The sequence below is a fragment of the Manis pentadactyla genome, chromosome 8 (genome assembly GCF_030020395.1).
Source record: "Manis pentadactyla isolate mManPen7 chromosome 8, mManPen7.hap1, whole genome shotgun sequence".
Classification (NCBI taxonomy): domain Eukaryota; kingdom Metazoa; phylum Chordata; class Mammalia; order Pholidota; family Manidae; genus Manis; species Manis pentadactyla.
Genome location: NC_080026.1, coordinates 23,181,508 through 23,207,408, shown reverse-complemented (window position 1 = coordinate 23,207,408; position 25,901 = coordinate 23,181,508). Strand labels below are relative to the sequence as shown.

The following is a 25,901-nucleotide window of genomic DNA, read 5'->3' as shown; positions in this document are numbered from 1 at the left end:
AGATAGATAGATAGATAGATAGATAGATAGATAGACAGATCATTAGTGTTACTTGGCCAAAGTGAAACACTGTGCCTGAAGACCCCTTTCCTATCCAAAGCTATAGGCTCTTTTAACCAGGATCTTCATGGAGATAAAGCATCTGTGTCCATCACCACAGGGCCCAGGACACCCCTGAATCTGATGAAAGCCTGGTGGATCTAAGGGACTAACAGATGTGTTGGGTAGAAGGTCAGCCTGAAGCACTAAGAAGGAGAAGGCGTTCTCAACATCCCAATCGCTGCCCTTTCTTGGAGGCTTGCTGTCAGAACGTGAGGAACCAGCTGCTGAGCATCAGTCTAGGCGTGTGGTTTACAGCCTACGCAGCAGGCCGCAGCAGCTCTGACCAGCAGTCTGTCCTCTACCCGGGTAACACGGTACCAGAATCAAGCTCTACAAGGAGAAAAGACACTCCAGAAAAACACAGCCTCTTCTGTAAGAAAAAGGACAAGTTGGTCCGGTAAATGCTCACCATGTCACTCCTTCAAAGCACCATATTTCTTGAGTAATATAGCTTAAGTAAGAGCTGAGATGAGAAATTGCCATACAAGACTGACAACTTGGGTGCCTAATCTTCAAATTTTCCAAGTAAGGTTAGAACTGAAGAACAAGTCTCTGAAAGAATCACCAGGCCCTTGGGCCCACATTCTGATTCTGATCTCAACTTTCTGTGTGATTTAGGCAAATCTCTTAACTTTCCCTATGTCATTTTCATCTATCTTATTTACTGAGGAAGTAAACCTGAGAACTTTTTTGAATGTAAAAAGTGCTAAACATATATTAACTATTATTTTGGTTATGAGGTTATTGCAATGGCACTGTATTAGAGAGAACATGGGATTCAAAAGATTTGCTTCAGTTCAAATCTTCCCATTCAGTTCCTGGATAACTCACTTTAACCACTTAGACTCATTTTCTTCATTCTGTTAAAATGGGGATAAAAACTACTCTATATTTTACCTCATTCAATCATCTGCATACTAAATACGGGATACATTATAGATTCTCAACAAAGGTGATGTTCCTTCTCTTCCTTTTGCCAGCTGTGGCCTAATCAGGACCGTATGTAGTAAGAGTGATCATTCACTCTCCAGGAATCCTGTTCCAGGGAGCCCAGAGAAATCCCCTAAAAAGGGCTGAGTCCAATTACATGGAAAGGAATTTCCCAGATCTTGGCTCTTCTTCCACACTCTCTTACTTAGTTGTGTTTTCTATCCCAGACATATTTAACACAAGGAGCTCAAGGGAATTGGATGATATCTCTGGCCTGGTCTGAGACACGAAGCCATCTGGAGAACATAACTTCCAACACTCATTCTCTGTTGCATCACACCTAACCACAAAACCTCATCCAAGCTCAGAATTTCTCCATCACTTTCCTCTCTCCATGGACTTAAATTCATGGGCCTGCAATGACCTTTTAAAGCTGACAAAAGGTAACCCATTCTCCCTTTAGTCTCCTCTAGGCTGTTTCCCTAATTAGGGAAATACGGAGAAGGCGACTTGGGAATAAGCCAAACCATCCAAAGTAAGTCATTCTGTTCTGGAATGTATGGCACATGTTTTCCTGGGAGCAAATTTATCTTCTTAATTGGGTTTTATTTAGTCAACTATTGAAATCAATTTCCATTCCCTGAGCATATTCCATTTGATAGCAATGGCAGGGAGCCTAAGATTGAATTTTCACTATGAATAAGCTACAGAAGAAACAGTTTGTGTGGCTAATCAAGAACAACACATCTCTGATACAGACCTAAAGATTTCAATGCTCTAGCTCAGCACTAGCACTCAGTGTCCTTCTGAACAACCAACAACTGAAGTCTGCCTTCCTGCCTGCACATTTGGTCTTAATTCTTACCCTGTTACCATTCCCAAACTTTCCATCCCCAATGGGCTAAAGTTACTCCAGAGATCCTTCCACACGAGATGCAGTCATCTCACTGCTCCCTGCCATGTTGGCCCATGCCAAGGAAAGCTGGCCGCTTCAAAGGCCCCAAGGTGCCTTGTCGTTACAAAGATGAGTTTTTCAGCAGAGAGAATAGCTGAGTTTTCTGCAGTGCTGAGGTTTGGCTCCATGTGGTGACTTGACTTTGCCTGTGACCGAAAAAAATGGCTGAGTTGCATGGTAGCGAGTGTTCTGAATTGACATAAGGCAACCAGACACTTAGAAAAAGGCAGTTATGAAATATATTCAACAAATATCTATAACCAATTTGGTCTCTTTAGTTGAGACAGAGGGAATACAAACAAATCAAAAGTACACAATTAGCTCTCCATCCATGGAATGGAATTTCTCATAATTTCTGCCTGTCACCCGCTCTAAGACTGCCACGGAAACCCGGCCACTGACCAGAACATTGCCTGAGGTGTAAACAAGGTGCTCCTCTGGTTCCCTTTGTCCACTGTCCCAACTATATTCTCAGACTCTGAATATGATAAGCAATCTTTGCTCCAGTAGTCAGCTGTTTGGAATTAATTGATCAGGATATCGGGGATGTTTTCTCAGAGCAGAAGGAAAGAAGAAACCCTAACTATACCAGCATTTATTGAGAGATTTTCCCATTAACATATAACACAAATCAGTAGAGATAGAACCAACATGATTATAAAGTCAGCAGTCTAATTATCACCAGGCAATTAGATCCAATGAGACCCAGACAATTTTATTTGGGGATTAAAACTTGAGGACAAAAATATTAGGAAGTCTGTACACACTGTAGAGTCAGACCTAAATTCAAATTACAGCTCTAATATTTATCAGCTTCCTGGCCCTGAGCAAGTAGGCCTCGGTTTTCCCCTTTTATGAGCCTAGTGCAGTGTAACCAACAGTAAGAACCCAATAAAAGTGAGCAATAGTTAGTTCCAAATACCACACTGCCATGGAACTGTCTCAGTCTCTGTTTTAACTGAACCCACTAGAGTGGTAACCAATTATTCCCAAATTTCAAAGTGGGCCCAAACACCCTGAGTAAGATTTACAAACAAGATTTACAAAGTAAGGTGTTCTTAAACTGTTTTGTGACTCTTGGCCCCTCACCCACTCATGGGAATATAAAGAAATCACTTGATGAGGCTGGGAAAAATTGAGGATTGGAGGGAGAAATTTTTTTGTGTGTGGAAATTTCTACTCTCACCTCAGTACTAATGAGAGAGACTTCACAGAGATCAGTTGATGAGCTTGTTTGAGGTCTTCTGGACATTGAGTGACATTGTAAATGGACACTGGGCCATATCTGAGAAATATAAAGGGCCAGAGCTGACTAAAGTGGCCTGTGGAGGAAGAATAAAGAGTTGCAGCTGGACAGTAATTGCATTTCTACAGAAAAAGAATCTCAGACATGAGCCACATGAGAGAGATGACTAGGGGTGGGAAAGATTTCAGATGCTTCCCAAGAGAGATACAGCAGGCAGAATTCAAAGAGAGCCTTCCCAATGCCCACTCCCTTATGTACGCTCCTCAATTCCCCTCCCCTCTCTGATTACCTCCATAGAGCAAGACCTCTGAATATAATGGGGTACCAATCCCATGATTAGACCACTAAATCCTTTGAGTTGATCAAGGGGAGATTTGGAAGAATGTACTGGCCTAGAAGAATGCAGCCTCCATCAGTTCTAGAGCTGCAAGGAAATAAATTTTGCCAACAGCCTTGTAAGATGAGAAGAGAGCCACTAGCTGCATCTGAGATCACTGCTCTGGCCAACACCCTGGCTTCGCCTGATGAGACCCTGAGCAGAGGACCTGGTTATGCTGTGCCTGGACTTTTGACCTAAGAAAATGTGAGATAATAAGCTGACATTGTTTTGAACCACTAAGTTTGTAGTGATTTGTTTCACGGCAATAAAAAACTAATAAGAAGACCCTCTGGAGGAACAGGGAAACCTCAGCAGAAATGTGCTGGAGATAAATCCCCTGATGCCCAGAGCTGAGGACGGGAAGCCAGGCAGGCAGCCAGAACGTACCTCACAGGTGAGGCAGCACAGCAGGCCAAAGACCCTCAGTGATAGGTTGTTCAGGAAGGGGTGCTCCAAAGACTCAGAAGTACTCCACAGGACCTTCTGCCTAGCCTGCAGCACTACAAAGCCAGCTCACAATAGTCCCAGTCATGTAAGAGCCCTCAGTGCCTTCCTTTTTGTCTTATATCCATCCCCCAGCTTCAAGCTGCAAATAAAGGTGAGAATGAAGGTCCAGAAACTATGGTTAACAAGCTGGGGGAGAAAGGTTAAAAATATAACACTGAGAAATGTAGAAGCCATTCAGGGACCTCTTACCTGGCTCCCTTGCCCACTTCCAGCCTTCTATCTGCATAGGCCTCAAGTTTTACCTTTGAGTGAGGTTCCTACTTCTGATCATTACACTAAACTGGACCTAATAAAAGGAACTGAGTCACGTTTTCTTTCCAACTAAAGTGACTAGAAAACATTTTATTACCAGAAGACACGAAGACAAATTCTGAGCTTAGGCAAGATTTTATCCAAGGGTCAGGAAGAACCAACTGAGTTTACAGGAACCTTATTTTTTGAAAAAATAGTTGCCTTCCAATGGCCCGGTACTCATCTGCTCTCTGAACAGAAGAATTACTGGAATTTTAATGATTTCACAAACCAAGAAACATCTCTCCACTTTGTTTCTAATTAGAAACCCTCAGGTTGGAAGAATGAAGTAAATATTATGTCCTTGTTTGCTGGGGAGAGCCTTGAAATTGACCTAGAGTAATGACTGATAACACTGATCAGGCCAACATCAGAAATCTGCCGTCAGGTTGTGCTGAGTCCTACTCCAGTGGGTCTCTCAGACTCTTGGTTCTACCTTGGTGTGGAAAGGGAAGAAGACTGGGGTGCTCAGCTTAGCTCCTAGAGTCAGTTCTAATGTGGTGGTGACAACTCTGCTGCCCCAGTGAAGTAAAAGGATTTCTTATACACTAAGAATCGAAAATTCTTCCATGGTAATTCATTACTTATTCAGCTATCCTACACAAGGTCCATAATGTGCCTGGAAGTCATGGTCCTCACCCCTGAAAAGAATGCTGTCTCATAGAGTGTTTTTAATACAAATTCCCTCCTGTAAACAGGGTGAGCATGAATGGTAAGTATATACTCACAGATGACCCCCCCTCCCCCTCCTTTTTTAGAAGACATCGTGTTTCTTTAAAGTGTGAGAAGTGGCAAAATTTTATTTTTATTTCTACTCCTCAGGAAACAGCTGAAAAGAAATATTGGGCCATAGAGAAATGGAAAAGCCTCAAACCATGAATAAAGAGTAAGGAGATAAAGCTAGTGAGGTAAGGAAAGGCCTGAGGTTTAACCAGAGATGGGAGAGGAGAGAGGCAGGCATGGTGAATGTCCCAAGCCAGAAGCAAGGGCAAGTGTGAGCACCCTCGCATCCCTCAATTTCTGGGCCTTTCTCCTGGCGAGGCCCGGCCCTGGAGAGCAGGGTCCTGGTGGGAAGGGCTCAGCAGCACATTCCACTTCTCTGCACGCAACAGAGGTAGCTACTTAGGAAGTCTCTCCGTTTCTGAGCAGTTTCATCTCCATCTGAAGGAGCTGGGGCTGACCACTGCATTTTTGCAACAGTGATTCAACTGAAGACTTATTCTAAGTCTCTGGTATAACCATGCCTACTCCCACCTCCAATCCCTGCCTGGAATGTTTCTGTCACACCCTTTCACCTCCCTATTGAAATCTTGTCCTACACTTAAGACCTAACTCAAAACGTACCACTCCATAAAGTCTGCAGGCATGTCCCTCTCCCCTGGCCTTCTGTTAGACTCAGAAGGAAAGGAGAGGGGGACAAACATGCCGAGATGGCCTCCTTCACACAAGGGGCTGTGCTGGGTAGTTTCCATTCTCTTCTAGTTCTCTCTCCCTGCAAGAACCCATCCCCCAAACATAGTGACTGCAAACAACAGCCGTTTTATTATGCTCATGAATTCTGTGTGCAGGGGTTTGGAGAGGGCAGGGCAAAGGACCATTCTTTGTTCACCCTGTTTGGGGCCTTGGTGAGATGACTTTCAGGGCTAGGAAGGACAATAGTCTCTCTTTATATTTTCCCTCCTTATAGTGCCTAGGTAAATACATTTGATTGACACCAAGGCTACACCCACTCCAGGAAAGAAAGTATGGCAAAAAGTCAAGTACACAAAAACAGAAGCTTTTCTCCTGGCAGAGAAACAATACAAAAAATACCATTCATAAATTCAATAAATATTTAGAGCACTGCTATGTGCCAGACACTGGTCTAGGGCAATGGAGATAAGGGACAGACTAAAGTCCCTGCCCTTGTGGACCCGCACTTGAGGGGCTGAGTTGGACAAATCAATAGAAAAAAATACAACGTCACATACTGATAAGTTGCATGAAGAAAAATAATGCAGGGAAAGGGCATAAGAAGTAACAGTGAAGTTTTAGTTAGTGCATTGGAGAATACAATTTGAAAAGGTAGCAGGAAATGAGGTTAGAAAGTCAACCAAGGGCCTGATGTGTAAGATCTCACAGGCCATCGGAAAGGGTCTGATTTGTAGCCTGAGTGTGGTGGGTGGACATGTAAGAGTTTTAAAGCACTGGGTTAAGCTGCTCTAGGTGACAAGCCTTCCTGCTGAGCAATTATGAATTCCTGACCCACGGAACTGTGAGCATTTTGTATAGTTTGTCAATAACTAGAACAGAGGATGAGAGGGGAAGGATGAGGACCGAGGAAGGTGCTACTGCAGTGATCACAGTGACAGAGAACAGGACTTAGACGGGGTGGTTGTCAGTGGAGGGGATGAAAATTATTAAGAGTCAGGATGTGTTTTCACAAGAAGAAATTGATACCTATCTCGGGTTGCCTAAAATCGTGTGCCCCAACTGAAAGAACTGTGATGTAAAATGAATGGGAATGGATTACAGTATTGCTTTACTAATGTTGGGCATTGTTCCAAAACCCTTTACATGTCTTACCCAATTTAATTTAAACCTCAGGAGAACCTATGGGTAGGTACCACTGTTACCAACAGTTACATATGAGGAAACTGAGGCAAAGAGGAGTTAATTAACTTTCCTATTTTCTTATTTGGGGAAGACTTGTCAGTGATAATGTGAATTACAGAAACCATGCTCTCCACCAATCTTAACCACTGTTATACAACATACACTATAATCTGAGTTATTCCAGTAAACAGCTCTATGACTTTTGACAAGTTAGTTGACCTTCCTTGGACTCAGTTTTGTAATGTATAAACTGAGGAAGGTGAAGAAGATAATCTTAAAGGTCTCTGCAAAATGTAACAGCCTGTGCTTCTAAATGCCAGAATTCCTAGAATTGGGCCTGTTTGTATATGGAATTCAGAATGGATAAACTCAAATGTAGTCACAAGAAATAAGAGCAGAAAGTTTATTACAGAGACAGAGACACTCCAGGCCTGTGCAACAAAGGGAAGATTAGGCACTTAAAAGCCAACCCTCTCAAAAGGGATCATGCACCCAGCACCAGATGTGACTTGTCTCCCTCCCTTCTCCCCTTCTGGCTCTGCAGCGGAGTGTGACCAGCAAAATCACCCACAGGTTCAGCCCCAATGTTGAGACAATTCTGTCTAAAAAACTACAAATTCACTCTGGGGTGCAAAGACCAGCCCAGACTATCATGGATGATAGAGGGAAAGAAATGGCAACACTTCTGGGTTCTAACCATAGGGCAATGCTCACATCAACTCGAGTATGCTACCAGGAAGTATTTTTGCATTGAGAATACATCCTGGACTTAGTTCTGCATTCCAAATGTTTCCATTTATCTCAGATTATTTTAAATCACCAAGATAATATTACACAACTATGATTACAACTAGGAAAACACTTTGATCTCCTTAGATGAAGGGGGCTATATGTATTTAAAGAAACTGGAGGTCCATTTTTTACCTATATATTATTTTTCCCTAAAAAAACAATACCAAACAGCTAACTTTTTGAGTGCTTATTATGCATGTGTCTGGTGCTATGTGCGTTCTCTCCTTTGACATTTATATTAATATCACCCCATTCTACAGATGAGGAAACTAATATTTAGAAGTAGGAAGGGGCAGAGACACACTGGGCAGGGCCACTGTGATTAAAAGATCCCACCAAGGATATACTATTTTTTCCACTTCCAGCTTTCATATCCTAGGTTAGTTATGACCTGACCTGAGTCGATCATCTTGCTCTGGCTTTGTATGTTATCGTGCCATATAGCCAGTCTGGTGGGCTGAGCCAGATCTCCCTAGGAACCTGGCCATCTTCCTCTCTGTCTTCCTGTGTCCATGTGGGTAAATGGTCAGGTAAGCAAGCTAGGATCTGCCGTGGACCTCGCCATTTCACTCTCTCTCCCTGTGGTGGGTTTCACAGGATAAGCCAAGATCTATTTGGGAACTGGTTGTCTTGATGCTTTTTTCTCCTCTTCTGTTCACTGAGCTGCACAGTCTCATTCCTCTAGACAAGGTCCCAGCTGGCAGTGAGGGAGCCATGGTCCAGTGAGTGGAATCACTGTACACTTAAAGGTCACCCACTTACACATGGCTTTCTCTCTACTATTCCCAGCTTCTGACCTCCTGGATGAGTCACGGATGCTCACCTGAGTGCACAGGTCTTCTTACTTTCTTTTGTGGCACTTGCTTCTCTTCCCCAAGGTTATGGGATAAACTGTGCCAGGATATCCTGGGGTCCTGATTCTTCTCTCTTCTCAAGCATGATCCTAAAGGCATGTAATGTAGCATGCATCTCTGTATCTAGCAGTTTGTCAAAGTCATTAACATTCAGAGATTTTGAACTTGAGGAAGAATAGCCTTTGTGGGCCACTGGCTGGGCCATCTATACCAAACAGTTCTCACAGAAGAGTCCTATCAGTGAAGGAGATACTCAACCAGGCACCAACAAAGTAAAGCTTGGTTTTCCTGGGTTACTTTTGCTCATGGGTGAAGCTTCCTGGGAAACTTCCTACAGTATACGCGACCAAGGCAAAATTCATGTATTCTTAGGTCCCTTATCTGTACTACATCTTAATACCCACAAAAATCTCACCCCAAATTCCTACCCTATTAACTCAGCTTTTACCAGAAAGCTACAGGAATGGGGTAAGACTAGCAAAGGGGAGGGAGGGCAGGCTTCTACAAGCAAAGCCAGTAGAGCATTAACAGGAGCTCCTATAGCATTTCATTGGTCCCCATTCAGCCACTCCCAGAGGTTAAGAAACTTGCCCAGTATTGCCAAGAGCTATTCAGTAACAGAGCTATGAATAAATTTGCATAGTATTCTTGCCCACTACTCTATACTCTCTAATGTGCTAGGCTAGTGATTCTCAAATCACAATTCATGAACCATTCATGCCCAATTCATGAGCAAAATTCTTGGATGCCAAATCAGTCTTATTTATTCAGATTATCTGACAGGGTCCTGAAATCTTCTTTTCCACAAACCTCTCAAGTGGTTCTTAAGTAAACCAATGTTTGGGAACTAGTATCTTAGGTTACTCCAGTTAAACTACACAGGAGGATAAGAGAATAAAAACCAAGCAGCCCTTTAGGAAATTAACAAATTCTCCCAGGTGTATAAATGAAAACTCTTTCTGTTGTAGTCTTTAAGATTTGCTGAGATGCAAAACTAAATGAATAAGTAAATACAAACAAAACAACACTTATCTCACAGAACTTTAAACAGTGGTTGAATAATATTATCCACAATTTTTTTTTTTTGGTGGGAAGTGTTGATAAAAACTGGTTGGTCTCATGGGACTAAAGATAAGAAGATAAAAAGATTTGAATAATTGCTAGTCACTGTTCTATGGGCAAATGATATTATTGCATGAATGATCAACACCTTAACACCTCAATGATTTAGTGGCCTGAAATGGAAGAAAGCTCAAGATGAGGCTCTAAAGGTAAACAGGAACAAACCATCAATGACCCTGTAGTCCTTGATAAAGAGTTTAGGCTTTATCTCTTTTGAGATAAAGAATTGTTACAGAAACTAGTTGATTGCTCCCCAACTTTCCTCCTAGGCAAGAAACTGTACCCAGACTACATTTCCCAGTGTCCCTTTTGTTAGATGTGGTCATATGATATGTCCAGCCAATGGGTGGTGTATGGAAGTTATGTGCTCCATTTTCAGGCCTGGGCCATAAAAACCTCCCATTCTATCTTCCAGGTTCCTTTTCTCCTCATCCACTAGCCAGAAGTTAAGGACTACAGAGACCAAGAGTTGGTAGTCAAAAGAAGGGGTCCTCAGCTCATTACATCAAAAGCCGCCCATTTGGACACTCATAGTACACCATTGCCTGAGCAAGAAAAAAGTATTCCTTTAAGATATTGAAATTTGGGAATTTATTCATTACAAGAACTAGCATTACACTAACTAATACAAGAATTATAACAGGGTTTAAGTTAACATGATGAGTTCTTTGTATAGAAAAGCCACCCTGATGTGACACCACTTGGTAAAAATTAGATACAAAAGGTAAATAAGAACATGAATTACTTATAGGGAATCATCTCTGTTTAAAATAAAAAAGAGCAAAGATCAAGAATGCTAATAATCACATAGCTAAAATTGGCTTCTATGGGCTATTTAATTTAGCAACCAACCTGTGGGAGATGAGTAACCAAAAACCATTCAAATCAAAGAGTTGATTATATATTTCTAAACAGCTTCAATGATTATACTATCTCCCATAATAATCCAGTTTGTTCATGTAAAATGTAGTTTTGCTGCTTTTGAAAAATATTCTCTGAACGACTGGCATGTCAGTCCGCTAGTTTCCTCTAAAATCCACACATCCCTTCTCCCAAACTATCATAGTTCTTGAAGGGTCCTATTGCCAAATGGTTAGAAACAATGTTTTTCAGTCTCTCTTGCTATCTAGGTATGACTATTTGACTCAGTTCTCTCCAAAAGAATGTAAATGGAAGTGTCAAATGTAACTGGCTCTAGCTATGAACAACATTTGTTAATATAATTGACAGTACACTCAAGGAATGTTAAATTACTCTCCACCCCATGTTATCTCTGTCATGAACTCCAAATGATATATTTAGTGAGATACTATTTTCTGAGTGGGAGAAAATGGAAGTAGGGGAACAAAGAATAACCTTTCTGACTCAATATTTGAAGGTTTTCATTTGGTGCTCTATTCCTAGGCCCATAGTGTCCCTCTAAGACAAAGAGAAACATTTTGAAGTATGTCTAAAGCAGCCATCATTTAACTCTTTCTCTCTTAAATTAAAAAATGATATCATTAAAGTTCTATAAAACTAACTAGCATAATTTTGTAATCAGAAAAAATACAATAAGTACAAAGAATTAGAAAATGCAAAATTCTCATAATTTCTTCCACCATGGTAACTGTATCATTCTGGTATTTTTTATGTATATAAGTAATATAATTAATGTATTTCATTACTTTTTATTAATATATATAAATACAAATATAATTTTAAGTAAGTATAATACTATATACAATATATTTGTTTTTACTAAAACAAGATCATAAGTGCATGCGGCAAGGTAACTTGCTCTTTTTCTTTTTAGTTCCTTTAGTCTTTTTAAAAAAAAACAACAGCTTTTTTGAGATATAATTCTCATATCATAAAATTTAAACTTTTAAAATGTATAATATAGTGGGTTTTAGTATACTAAGAGTTTGCAACCATCTAATTACATAGAATTTTCACGACTCCAAAAAAGAAACTTAATATCTGGTAGCAGTCACTCCCTGTTCCTTCCTCTGTCCTGTCCATGGTAATAATCACTAATCTACTGTCTGTCTCTGTGTATTTGTCTATTGTGGACACCATGTAAATGGAATAGTAGTAATACAATAGTGTGGCCTTTTTTATCTGTCTTTCACCTAGCATGATCCTTCCAATACTTATCCATGTTGTAGCATGTATACTCAGTACTTTATTGCTTTTTTAAGCCAAATAATATTCCATTGTGCAAATATACCACAAATGTACTTATCCATTCATCAGTTGATGGACATTTGGGTTGGTAACTTATTTTTTGCTTATCAAATTTTTGTTAACATGAATTAAAAATATATTTAATAAAAATACTTGCAGAGTATTCCATTGACTAAGAATCATCCCATTGAATGAGAAGCACCATATTACTGAATCTAAGGCCTTATTTACAAACTATCTTGCAATAAGCATCCCTGTAAAGCAATCTTAGCAACTCTTCTCTCTTTAAGTTAGAGTTGCATAAGTAGAATGGAATTGACTTTGTCCTTAATGTTCTTGCATTGTGGGGAGAAAGTAAGTGCAAACATGGGGTGCAGTAGGGCAGTGGGGGGAGAAGAGGCCACTTTCCTAAGTTATCTACCATCAAGGAAAGCAGGTTCATGAATATGACGCTGAAAATGTCTGTAACCCTACAAATAAAATGATCTGCTGGAACAGGGCAGATGTAGGGCACCAAGGCATGGCTCTAGCCTCTCAGATCTGAAGCAGCCTGAGGCAGTACTCACTCAGCCCAAAGAGGCTGAGTATAAATCGTGCTTGTTGGCAATTTCTGCTGACGTGCTGCCTGACACATCACTAAAAGCCTTTCTCAGAGCGGAGAATAAATTCCAAACCAGCAATGACAGCTATAACAATGACGCCACATGTTAAAGTGTTTAAAAGCCCTCATCAGGAGTAGTCATCCAACACAACATCCTTTACTTAGATAGACCCTCAGACTGCAAGACAATAGGGGGCGGGGAGGACTGGGCTATGCTAAGGAAGAAAGGAAGAAGAAAGATTGCTCCATAAAAGATTACCACAGTGAGGCTTATAAGCAACACTTAGATGAAGGAGCCCCATTTCCCCCTCACCTCCCCAAGCCCAAAAGATTCAAGTTCTAAGCATTTCAGTCGTGAGCAGATGTCTACTGTGCTACAAGAAAATGAGACAAAGGGGGATACAGCATTGCTTGAAAGAGCATAATAAACACAAATGATGCTGCTTCCAATAGATTGCACGGCTTTCATTTGCATTCTGGCTTATTCCATGTCAATTTTTTCAAAGGACTCAGGTTTGTTCTGGGGTGGGGTGGTGGGAGGTGGTCAGGCCAGCGTGTGTCCTGGGGATCAGTCGCTGTGGGGTGTCCACCCAGGGACACATGCTCCAAGAGCACTGTGGGGGGCCAAGGGCTTTGCTTAAAAAGCAGTCATGTAAGGAGGAAGGTTTGCCAGTCTCTTTGAGGAGATAAAATTTATCCCTTTTTAGCAGTTTGCCTTTGAAATTTGCCACAGACTAATTTTTTAACCAGTAAAATGTGTGTGTGTGTGTGTGTGTGTGTGTGTGTGTGTGTGTGTGTTTTCAGAGAGTTGTTTTGCAAAGGGAACATGTCTTGAGATTTACAAGAAGAATTGGCAACATGGAGCAAACTGAGGGACCTTCTTGAGGCAAAAGAAAAAAAAATTCCCGGTGGTTTCTGGCTGACAGATACGCTGCGAAATGTCCTGGGATGGGGACCATCTGGACAAAGATATTCCCACCCCACCAAACAAAAATGATAGTTAGAAAACAGGAAAAACACACCCCCACACACAAAGCCAAGCCAAGAAGCCAAATGATTATTGAAGGGCTGCAACTCTGCACAATGCAGGAGGAAGTGGATCTCCCCAGACACCTCGGAATGCAGGGCTGCCCAGAACCCAGGAGAAATGCCCCCCTCCACCTCGCCCCAAGAATGTCCCAGGAGAGGGAAGGAGCATAGGTCTTGCTGAATGTGGGGCTAGAACTCTGCCTGGCCAGAAGGAAAGGGGAAATGACAGGAAATTGAGAAATTTCCATTTTCATAACCATTTCCCATGCTTTTCCCAAGCATTTATAAGCTGTACAAATAAAGGCTATTTCCTGGGTGGCTCTAGCTGAGAGAATGGCCATTTACTGGGATTCCATAGTATGGTCTAAAAGGGGACAAGGTTTCATCTGCTAAATCAGATTTATAGACAGTCAAGTCATCAAATATATATGTAAGCACGTAAGGCAGTAACGCACAAAGAACTTACACTGGAATGAGGTACTGTCCGAGAACAACCAATTTTTTTAGTTTATTAATGTTTATTCTAATACTCTTTAAATTTGCCTGGTGGACTAGGTTCTATCTATAGGTTAGTTTGAAGAGAACGACCATCATAGTTATCAGTGGTCCACTGAAATAACACAAATACGTCTGCTGTCATATCAGTGTTGTTTCTGTGATGTTTGTTTCCCAAGTCCAGTAAGATGTCAGGCTATCCATTCTTCACAAAGAAAAATTACCAATGATTTTATTTGGAATAGAGTTTGAATGCACAAAACATGTTTTCTCCTTCATCTTGTAGCTAAACACCCTAACCTACCCACCCCCACCCCCACTCCATAAATCTTTTAAACCCATATTCCTATAAACCCCACTTCATCTATTTCTTTTTACTGTATCTTTGAACTATGTCATTAGAGTCTTTTTAGCAGGTCCACAGCCCATCATTCTCCATTTAAGAAGCCCCTTGGTTCTGGACTAGTGCTTTCTAGAACAGCTGTCCACAACTGGTGGCCCACAGTTCTACGATGGTCTGAGGAGACTTGGCACATGACCAGAAGCACCCTCCCTGTAAAGAGGTGAGGTGAGAGGGAAGCAGACTGTTGTCTGTCAAACAAAATAACCCCACAAGACACACAGGGAATCACTAATCCAGACCATAGGAGAGTCTTCAGCTATTATCAGAGCTTTAAAAAATAAAATCAATCCATGTGGCCAGGCCAGAAACATTGTGGTCCTGGTTGCTAAGCACCCACTTTCTGGTCAGGAATTTTGTTTCGCCATCCAGCTTCCATTGTTCATGTTTTTTTTCTGAAATGGTCTGTGTGCGTGCGTGCGTGTGTACGTGTGTGTATCTGCCATCTTCATCTCTGAAATAGGAGCTTAAAAAAAAAGGAAATACAGGCACTTTAAAATTAGACTGTTTAGAAAAAATAAAACAGAATGAAAAAAGATAGTCCTTAGTGGTCTCTCCCTTCCTTCCTTCATCTCTCTCTTTGGCAATGGGAAGCTTTTCCCTAGAGGGATGTTAAAATTAACCCCATTATATAAAAAGGTAAGAGTAGAGTCACTTTGGTCAAAGATGGGATAAAGGGCCCCAATTCTTGCTCCCTCTCCCCCTTTACATACTACCCTCTTCTGTCATCCAGAGGCCATTCCACTGTGTCCTGGAAATCCACAAAAGGTCTGAAAACCACTGGTTTATAGAAAGACCACTGGCTGGGTGTCAGGACACCCATATTCCTATCTAGAAACAGAGCCCAAGCCATGTCGTCCCACATCAGGAACCAGAAGGACCAGGCTGATCTGGGAGCTCAAGACGGAGCGTCCACAGTCAGCCAACCTGGTAGGGGAGCTGCAGGAGTAACTCCTCTTATGGCTGGCTCCTATACTGGAGTTCCAGGGAGGTTCCGGAATTTGCAAAATTATTTGAACAGATCATCCCTAAAGTCTCTCTCAATGGCAAAGTTCTAAACTAAGGCTCTAACTCAGTTGTAGGGGGCCATCTAACTCTTCTTTGGAGACCATAGTTTCTGAAAAGTCATTTGCCAGTTGTTGAGTGAATGTTATTAATATTTTCCAGTATTCCCTCTCTTGTTATACTTAAAGTCCCAAGTTAAAAAATACCTGGCTACTCTTCTTTCAGAAAAGAAAGATCATCATGACAGTTCAGGAAGCAAGGTATTAATTAATTTACTGAGTTCTGTTCTTTCAAAATGGTGTATTACAGCCCTGTACGTAAGATAGAAACACCTTAACCAAGTTCATGTAATGAGCTTGGCCCAGTTCAAGTCTTTTAGCCTTAATGCTGTTCCCAAGCACACACCTTTTAGAAATTCATCATCTTCCTAGTTCTCCAAATTATACTAAGCATCGGTGAGTTGTTTGGATAAAGATGACATATTGAGAAAATGATGGAAACTATAGTGAATTTTTTGCAAAAAGTTAGTCCCCAAATAAACCAACTTTACCTCTATTCTCAACTTGCCTGTTAACTTCTAGTTCTGACACATACTTTACATAGTTATTACCACGGCTGTCCATATCAGTTTGCAATATTATATTTGATTATTGTGTAAGCAGTTTGTAAGCCTCTACCTTTTGTTCCTAGTTACAATTGAGAAGGGTTGCATAATATTCTGTTGTGCTGATACACCACAGTTTGTTGGCCATCCACTGACTGTTTGCACTGCAATCATGGAGTAAGCAGAAAGAAGAGCTCAGAATCATAACGCCCAGTGTTGTAGCTCTGCTTTGTAGAGGTCTACCTCTGAACTATCAAAATACTCTGCTTGTCTCACATTACCACTGAGCCAGGGATCATCACATTATAAGACCTCATTTGTTCTCAAGGTCAGAAAATATATATGCCGACTGGGGTGGAAAGTGCATACCATACAAGGAGTTTTCAACATACTTAGGTCTCCAAATACAGAGAAAAGTGGAAATGTGAATCTGCACAATTCCATCAGGTTTTGACTAAGGCTCCCAGGTCATAGATGTTGCAAAATACCCATGTCATTCTTGATTGTCTCCAATCCTGCTTTCCAAGAAAATCTAAGTCAGAAATTTCAGTAGATATAACTGAATTGGGAAGTAATTTCTTCCTTTAAAAATGTTTAAATTGAAAATAAACTCACAAGCTTTGAAGCTGGAAATTTTAAAGAATGGACCCATGGGTGGGATCTAGGAAATCCTTATCTAACATAACACTTCCGGTTGGTATTCTACATGCATTTGAATATTATTAACAAAAGCTTTTGTCATATTCCAAAAAAAAAATCAAACAACCCCGGGCCTTCAGTTGTGCCCTTCAGAAAGGATGGGCCTCAACTTCTTCAACTAGAATTTGGTTTTCAGACACAGTGGGTGGTTATTCTATGCTCCACATATGTTCCAAGGGTTTTGTCAAAAGGACCCTAAAAATGTCACTTTTTAGAAATGTTCCTTTTTGTTCCCCTCTTACTGTTAATCCTTGTCATTCTTGCTCTAAAACATGCTAAATAATTCCAACCTTCTAATACTGTTCGCACCTTTCCAATGCTCGTAGCAGGTACATGGGGTTGTATAAATACTTACAAGGAAATCAGTCTCTGAAAAGTGCTAAATAATCACATTGCTGGAGTTATAACAGCAATACAAAGCACTTTCACTTTCACAAGTACATTTTGAATGTAATAAAATAAAGAGTGTTAGTTAAACAGAGACATTTGCACCATGGGAGGTTGTAGAACTATTCAAAGGTAACATTGATAGAGGTTAATATTTGAAAGGGGCTGCTGGAAGAAAATTATTATTATTATTATTTTAAGTAGAAATATAGCTACAGCACTCAAAAGGAACAGGACTGCAATCTTATTATGATAGGTCCTCAAGTTCTTGATTTTTTTAAAAATACAAATTTGGTATATATGTCATTCAATGAGAGCTGAAATGCTTCCAGCATTTCCCCACCTTCTTGCTTTTTTCTCTAAAAGCTTCCAAACCCAGTATGGCAAGTTGGTAAAGTCCAACTGAGATAAACAGTTAGCTTGAGATGAACCCTGATTCTCAGCAACCACAGTCATGCAAAGAGTAATGACCAGTTTCTTCAGCCGTCACCAGAGCTCTCGTAACATTACGAGAGTGGAATCCTAGCCTTCAACTCCACCTAAGAAACCAACTACTGTTACTTTGAAGATGGGAACTCCATTGTAATCCACACTAACCACCTGGAAGCATTCTGTGCCAAAAATAAGTATACTTTAGACTTTCTTCCACACTCCTTTTGAAAAATGTTCAAAAGGTACACCTTGGCAATCACTAATTTTTTTGAGAATTTTACTGACTTGTACAATCACAGCAAAGAGATATATATGTGGTCAAAGCAGTATTAACTTTCCAGAATGGTCCTAAATGCATTTAAAATTCTCTTTTACTTCTTCTTGGCACCCAACCTCATGTTCTATATAAGGAAAATTAAAAGATACCCTGGATTCCTTCAGTACGTTGGGCCACCATGACTGGTCCTCAATGAACAGTATTCCATCAAATATATTTTTTAAATATTCTAGTTGCCAAAGAAATTGTAACTAAATAGGAAGGCAGGAACTGTCTCCATCATTGTCTCTCCTTCTCTGCAGCCATCATAACTCCTGGTCTGTTAACTACACATCGCTGTCTGAATGCCGAAGAGCTGCCTGGGATACTAAAAAAACACTCCCTCAAAAGCAACTGTAGCTCTGGCTCTTACGGAGCCTACAAACTTGTCTATTACTCTAATTCATAGGGTATGCATTAATTGGTAGGAACCCCTAGCTCTCCTTCATTTTGTTTGTACTTCCTCTATGACAACTGTAAAAACTTTAAGTTTCAAGAAGCAAACAGCAGAGGATATTAACCCAAAACAGAAATCAAAGCAAATTGCACCTCTGCCACTCCTTAGCTATTTGATAGGCAATAATTACTTCTCTAAGCCTCAGCGTCCTCATCTATAAAATAGGATAATTGTGCTTACTGGGATTATTATAAAGATTCAGCAAAATGCTTGTGAGTAGCTATCTCAGGACTTGACACAAAATAAACCAAAAAATAAGGTTGTTTTTGCATTAGCTTTGTTTTTTATGTCACCCATCTCATTTTGTTCATTGATGGCCATTTACCCAGGACTAAATGAATATACCCTCTACCCATGTTCATAGTTTGAATCCATCTGTCTTGTATTATCTTCCTTCAGATGGTCTGCTGCCTTACAATACATTCTTAAATCACTTCTTATTTGAACTTTTCACCTGGATTATAAATGCTTTTAGGGAGAAGCCTGAATCCTATGCTTTTCTGGTGGATTGAATTACTGAGGAAGAAAATCACATATGCAACACCTATTAGGTGCAAAGCACTTGGCATCCTTTATTGAGTGCTTGCTGTCTGCATAAAAAGATCAAAATGGTTCATGGCCTCCACAGGTTTACCTTGGGTAGAATTATCTTTTTACAAGTAGGTCCTTATTTTGTATAAGACTTGTATTTAAAATAATGGGACCACTCCTCTTGGTGCAGATTTACACTGCTAGCATATATTCCCATCTGAGTAAGTGTAAACATCGTCACTATGTGAGCAGGAAGTTCAAGCTCTGTTAGAAAATATTCATGTACAATAAACACAAAGTAATAAAGATCTCACAATTTTAGTGGAAGTCTGCAGGGTGCCTGAGAATCCCACCATCTTATAATGTTATAATTTCAAAATAGTGTTAATGAGCATCTGTAGGAATTAAGTTATAATGCCTTTTTTCCAAAAGATTTGCAACATGACATGAATTTCCCATCAAAGAGAACTCACTTTAACATCCCATTTAAAATGTCACAAAAATGACATTATTGCCCAACATCTGTTTCATCATCTGATGATTCTGTTGTAAGATTACGATGGTAAATTATTTCAGAAGAAGTCAATAGAGACCTTACGTTGTCATTATCCTTACTTTCCTATTGCTCCCACATCAGTCTCATGGCTGGGAAGGCAGAGAATCATCTGGTCAAAGGAGACCATATACAATGTAACCTTAACCCATTCTCAAATTCCACTCCTCCATAGTATCTGCTCGAAAGAAATGATTGTCTATTTGTCAATAAGGTTGTTGGTATGCTCTGAAATGCTTATATCCCCCAAAAATTCTAAAGTTGAAATCTTAATGCCCAATGTGATGGTGTTAGAATGGAAGGTCTTCAGAAGGTGATCAGGTCACGAGCACCTGAAGGGTAGAGGCCTCATGAATGGGATTAGCACCCTTACAAAAGAGACCTCACAGAGAAGGTGCCCCTGTGTACCAGAGAAAGGGCCCTCCAACAGAAGGCAACCATGTTGGTGCCATAATCTTGGACTTCTCAGCCTCTAGACCTGAGAAATAAATATTTGTTGTTTATAAGCTTCCCAGTCTGTGGTATTTTGTTATAGTCGCCCAGATGAACTACGACAGCTGTCAATTACCAAACACAATTTCTAGAAATTCAGAAAGGAAGCATGTTCTAATTTCAGTTCTATTTTAATACATTCTCTCTTTTTTGACCCCAAAGTGTCTTTAAGTTGGCAGATCCTCAACAAATGTGATGAGCATCTACTAGTAAGATATGCAGATACCATTTCATCAATAGACATTACTAATAAAGTCACCATACAGCTTTTTGCAAAAGTAACTACTATGCATGTGATTACTAGAACATTATTTTTGCACATTTAAGCTATTTGAAATAATCCATTCAGACTAAATTCATTACCAAAAGTCTCCAGTCCTATACCACCACACATAAATGGCATTCAATTATGTGCTGAAAAAAATAAAACAAGAAAGTAACCAATATATACATGGAAATTTTCTAATAGTCTTGAATTTTACATCCTGGATATTAACAAACCAAACCTCACCAACTTTCATGGTGACACTAAATATTACACACACATTTGCTCATACACATTTTTGGAAGAAATGTGTGGGCAAGAGAGTAGACTCTGTGAATTTCTTAGAAGATATAAGCCTGAAGTAAAGCTTTTTTCCAGAATGACCAGAAAGATGGGAGAAACTTTTAAGGTATCATGAGCACGTTCTAGTCACTATTCCTAGAGAGAATAGAGTCCCTCAAATAGAAAGACTGATTTTTCACATCAACTGTAATTTTTCAGTTGGAATTTTCAGTCATTACATGTAGGAAGAGCTTCTACCATAGTACCTAAGACATAAAGACATGCAATAATGACAACTATCATATTCCTACACCATTCAAAATTAAAATAAGAATAGGAACAGCAACAGTTTCGTGCTATTGATCTCCCACATCTTTCCCCTACTTTTCCGGTTAAGAAGGATAGAGTTCAGCAGTTGAGGGTCAGGGATTGCCTCTTATTCACTACTCTATCACCAGGACCTAGAAGAGGAGTGCCTGGCACATTACGGACCCCCAATAAATAATTGTTGGCCAATTGACTGACTCTTCCCATTCCTCCCTGCATCACCCCATCCCTGCCCCTCCTCCTCCAATATCTCTGTATACTAAACTCAGAAGGAGAGAGCAAGCCAAGGAGCAGAGAGGTGCATAGGGGCTGGGTACCTGGGTATGGGAGGCCTCAAGGCTTGAGACCACATAATCTGGCTTGTAAGTATGGTCTTTCTGGAGCTCTTAGTTGCCTATCAAAGCACTAAAGATTAATGCACTAATGCACTATTAGGACTTGACTATTCATTATGGTAAATAACGTTTTGTTGGAAACTTGTAAATAAAAAATAATTTCTTCCAGCTTCCATCTAAATCATTAAGACCTTGGAATCATTCACAATGGCAGGAGACTCCGATGGGAAAAACATTTTAAAATGTAAATCAATATGGGCATCCCATAAAAAGATTGAAAAGCAGTATCAGTAAAAAAGAACAACTAGGTTCTTATTTTATTTTGTGAAACAAAAATTGAACTAGGCATGGCATATTGAATCATTTTGAAGAGTAATCAATCTCCAGGTTAGAAAAACATCACATTTTTGGATACCATGATACTGGCAGGTTTATAAATCAGCCTTGTTTTTGCCCAGTTATTTCAGAAAATACGAGATTTGAGCTTCTAGTCTTTATTAGGTAGGCTGCTCCAGAATAAAAATTAGTACATACATACCTTGTTATTTATACCTGCTTACATAGAGACACATATACACATATAATTAGGAGGAAAATGCCTACATGTGGCCCATATTCTTTAAAAAATATACAGAAAACATTCAAAAAGAGCAAAGTTGAATTCTGGATTCTATTTAGTATACTTTTACCTCCTATTATTCACCATTTTAGCCCAATAGATAAAGTACTTCTTTTCCTACCAATAATGCCTCACAAATATTCTGCCAGCAATGTGGGAATAATGATAAATACAATGGTGGAATGGTGTTTGAACTCTATTAATACACACACACACACACACACACACACTTAAGCTGAAGCAAAATATAGGCCAGAGATTATTTCTTCATTGATTTAACCAAGAAGAATTTAATTTATTTTACAATGATACATACTTTTAGGAGACATGTAGAACTTCCAGCAAAAGAAAGCTTATATTCTAACAGTTATAGATTGATTTTTTTCAAGTCAGTTTAATGAGAGAGCTACATTTCTGGAAACATTTAGGTCCTTAACAGCCTGAAATTGGGGGATAGGGAGTAGGCTGTTAGACTGCTATCCTGAATTACAGATATTCTCTACTGAATTGAAATTTCACTGCTATTAGTAAAATAGGATATAATTCTTAAAGAATCTTGGAGTCCTCTTGAACATATGGGACAAAATATAGGAAAGACAGAATAAGTAAAATGGGAAATACATTGTCATTATGTAGAAAGAATTTGCTGGCTTGAAGAGGTGCAAGGCCAAAGGTCACTTCCCCATATGTATAAAGTCAGTAAATGTTGGCTTAAATAATCAATCTGCACTTTACAGACTAAGAAATTGTGACTCTGAAAATTAAAATAACTTGGCCAGTCACACCTTTAGAAGACACAGCTTGAACCCCAGATCTCTTATTCCCCATTAGTAGCAGCATGGCTCACTAACCCACAGACAGCTCAGCTTCAGACACACCCATTCTTGCAATGGGAAGAAGCCAAAGGGATGCTGGGAAAGAGAGAAGGAAAGAAAGAGAAAATATGGTGGGATCCTATAGTGGGGTAAGGGTAGCTAGCAGTCAGAGTCCAAAATCACAAGTCCAAAGGATAAGGGCTAAACTCAAGTACATCTCATAAGCAGGAATGGATTCCAAGCAGGACCCAGGAAGGAAAGAAAGGACTCCAAGACTTCTGCAAGGTGGTGTTCTTGCCAGGGCACAGGGTTATCAACTAGGGAATAGACAGGTAGAAGCCTGGTAGAGGAGATGCTCTTGGCCTTTACCAGGGTGTCCAGAGCAAACCCCAGAACACTGGAGTACCCTTGCCTTCCCACATAGTGGGGATGTGGCAGAAAGAACAGAGGCCAGGACTTTGGTTAGAAGATCTGTTGGAATTGCCTGGACACACATGAATGAAAAGCCTTAGTATGAACCTGTTGCTGGACCAAAACTACAACAGCCTCCATACATTTGCATAGCCAAACATTATTTCCTAACCTTGCCTATAAAGGGATATGGCTGCAGACACCATATTCACTTGGTGCCCACTGGTTCCATGGCTGGAGGAGGTCTGAGCCTTCAGGGGGCAGCTAGGTGGGGCTGGGGCAGGCAAAGACTGATCTAATTCACCCAGAACTGTTCCCATAGTCCACACATCAGCGAATGTCCCCATGTCACAGATATGGGCATAAACACAGGCCTGGTGATTTTAAGGCCACATAATAATAGCCCAAAAGGTAGAGATACTAAGAATGCAGTAAAAATTAAGTCACACGAGAGAGGCCAACTAAAAGGGGCAAATGATGGATGCAGTGCCATGGAATATTGCATGAGGTTGAAAATGCAAAAAAAAAAATTTTAACTCTATTAATGATGTGAAATATCAGTATACTATTTCAATCACAATTGGCAGGGGATTTTTAATAATATTATATACAGAGAGTGATACTGGTACTTTTCTATATTGAAAACTGAATATGTAAACTGGAAAATGCAACTTGGCTATGAGTATACAGAAATTTAAAAATTGTCTTATACCCAGTAATTCTATTTTTAAGTATCTCTTTATGAGGACATAATCTGATATTCAGATACTTTTAAACACAACATTCACCACACTATAATACTAAAGAAAGTTGGAACTGCCTAAATATCCAAAAACAGGTAAATTACAGCACATATATTCCATGGAGCATTAAGTAATCATTAAGCATGTTGATTTTGAAGGATTTTTACCAGCATATTGCTTATTAAGGTAGATTATAAGATCATTATATGCCATATGATCCCAATTATGTGTGAATATACATACAAAGAAATATGTATCTCTATATATTTGTATACATAGAATACAAATACAGGAATAGGTAAAAAAAGTATATTGATATAAGACACAGAAAAAGACTGAAAACAAATTGAGCAGAACTTCATCAAAACAGTAATGTAGGTGATTTTTATTTTATCACTTATTTTGAATGAAGCTTCCTACATGAACCTTTTTATATATTGCTTTTTATAATCAGAAAAATATGACAGGTTATTCCTTTGTATTGGTCTGTGTTTCACTTTAGATAGAAAGACATTGCCTGGACTGCAGAGCATGCAGCTTTGTACTAGAATTCTACTTTGGCCCCTTATACCAGCTCTGTGATCTTGAGCAGATCATTCGTCTTTTCTGAGATGAATTTTCCTTGTATGTAAAATAGAGGAAATACCATCTCAAAGGGCTGTGAAGATTAGGTAAAAACACGAACGTAAAACATTTATCATGACACCTGAAAATGGTTTAGCGACTCAGTAAACGGCAGCTGTTATGACTACCCAGTAACCTTGCCCCCATAACTCTCCCACCTACTGCCAAAACAGCCCAAACACATACATCCAGTCTTCAGAGAACAGGTGTGCAGTGACATGCAGCTATACACCTGTCTATATACATACATGCATACATATATACACATATACACATATACATAGGTATATAGCACCCTATACCAGGCAGTCCTCTACCTCCAGGGTTATGAGGGACCAAACTCTAGGGTTAGAAGAAAACTATTCAGAACTGCATGGGTCATACAGTTAAGTTCCAGCAGCCTCCCTGGCAATTCATTTCAGCCCCATAATTACTTCCTTCCATATCTGAGGATCTTAAAAGGCACTGCTACAGTCCCCCTTATCCACAGGGCACACGTTCCAAGAAACACCCCCTAATGGATACTTGAAACTGCAGATAGTACTGAACCCTTGATATACTATTTTTTTTCTATACGCACATACTTGTGGAAACTTTAATTTCTAAATTAGGCACAGTAAGAGATTAACAACAATAATTTATAATAAAATAGAACAATTAAAACAATATACTATAATAAAATGTCTCTCTCTCAAAATATCTTCTTACACTGTACTCACCCTTCTTCTTGTGATGATGTGAGGTGATAAAGATCCTATGTGATCAGATGAAGTGAAGTGAGTGACACAAGCACTGTGATGTAGCATTAGGCTACTATTGACCTTCAGAAGGAGGATCAACTGCTTCCAGACCACCATTGACCACAGATAACTGAACCTGCAGATAAAGAAACTGTGGGTAAGGGGAGAAAACTGTGCTTACAAACCTAACTCTTATTGAATTGCACAATCTCCTATACTCCTATACTCTCTAAGATTAATTCGAACATGCCGTAACTTGAGCTCTGTGCTAGAAATGTTATCTCCATTTGCTCTTCATACAATTCTAGGCATATGTTGGGTTAAATTGCTGAACACAGAGAGTCTCAATTGCACTCTTTTCAAAGTAATATATCCAACCAGTAATTCACTGCAAAAAAGAAATGTGCATGGAGACTAAAGACAATCCAATAGTTGTAAATTAATATTCAGTAAAAAAGACTGATGCATATTCTCTTGCTTGGGAAAGTACAGACTATATATACACCCTGTGAGCCTAAGAGGTTTTGATGTATAGAGTTATTGTTTACCCTAGTACAGGAAGGAACGAGGGGGGAGAGAGAAAAGAAGTAAAAAGAGACAGGAATAAGAGAGAGAGTAAATCTCAATATATAGTAAAAAGCTCCTATCAGAAAACAAAAAAGAAATGACTTTTTTCATGTGAAGTGCTCTATGTATATTGACATAAATACTTAGAAAGTTGTGAATTCTTCTTGATTTGGGGTGGAAGAAGGGGAGAAATATGAAGACAGATTTTTATCTGCTGAAGTGGAAGGCTA

At 39.7% G+C, this 25,901-nt stretch overlaps 1 long non-coding RNA gene across 1 annotated transcript; it reads right to left on the bottom strand.

The window, feature by feature from the left end:
* Window positions 1–333: 333 nt before the first annotated feature.
* LOC118933012 (uncharacterized) lies at window positions 334–25,312 on the bottom strand. Its single transcript, XR_005032995.2, has 4 exons — window positions 25,084–25,312; window positions 4,000–4,198; window positions 3,174–3,309; window positions 334–2,133 (listed from the first exon to the last, which is right to left on the bottom strand). It is a non-coding gene; the product is annotated as an uncharacterized LOC118933012 (long non-coding RNA).
* Window positions 25,313–25,901: the final 589 nt, after the last annotated feature.